Genomic DNA, 1,064 nt, shown 5'->3' with positions numbered 1-1,064 from the left:
AGGTAAAAAAAAAAAAAAAGAAATACCCAGGGTAAAACTGTGGCCTCCATAGATGCTACCAGTCAGCTGAGCATGATGCCCATGTTCACAGTGGTCACTTAAAAGGTATTTGAAGAAAGAAATTAAAGATACAAGAAGATAGAAAGATCTTCCATGCTCATGGAAGGATTAACTGTCACATGCCGGCCGATCTGGGCCTCCCTCAACCCGCAGGAGAAATGGGGTCCTAGTCAGGTCGACGAAGAAATGATGGCAGAGACGACACATGAAAGTACAGGATCTGAATGTATTTCTTAAAAATGGCATCAGAATTTTACAGTCCTTGCAAAAGAGAAATGATAAATCTGGCAGCTCAACAGTTGAGGTACATCTGAGGCTACCTGAAACACACTGGGTCTAAAGCAGCCACCTCTTCTGGATAGGTGCTGCACCTCCTGGGCACCTGGGATGGTTATATCAAGGTTGATAAGATCAGGTATCCAGGTGTGAAGCAGGTGGAAGAGCAACGGTGCCCTCCAAATTAGCTGGGGCTAATTTGGCATTCCCATGCTAATTCACTAGGTCTGCTGGAGGCAAGCACCAGGAAGTTCAGATCTAACAGTTCTTGCTAATGCCCTTGAGTGAGCTAAGCCCTTAGATTACTCTCTAGTATGTAAAATAGTTCTTTCTTCTGTAGGACTGCCCTGAGAATTCTAACTATGTTAACAGTAAGCAATGGTGCCTGACCTCTGTTGCTAACTCTGAGGACATTCTATCTGATAAGGCAGATTCCTTGAGAGAAATTCGAAGCTAAGAACAGCTTGGAATTAAATTAGGACAGGTTGGAAATATGCTGGCCAGGAAACAATGCCCAATCTTAACCATTTATGAATCATTTCTTGGGGTACCTTTATGCCTAAATAAGAGGGCATGTTGACGATTGGAAAGACTAATCTGGAACACGCCTGAGTTAGGAGATACCAGCGACTATCTGAATATCCAGGAGGCACAGAACTCCTTTGTATCCTATCAGATCACCATGGACTAAGGCTGCTCCTCAATAACAACATAAACAATAGAATGCC

This window comes from Mastomys coucha, unplaced genomic scaffold, assembly GCF_008632895.1.
Source record: "Mastomys coucha isolate ucsf_1 unplaced genomic scaffold, UCSF_Mcou_1 pScaffold12, whole genome shotgun sequence".
Classification (NCBI taxonomy): Eukaryota; Metazoa; Chordata; class Mammalia; order Rodentia; family Muridae; genus Mastomys; species Mastomys coucha.
Note: the sequence above shows the minus strand (reverse complement) of the source record.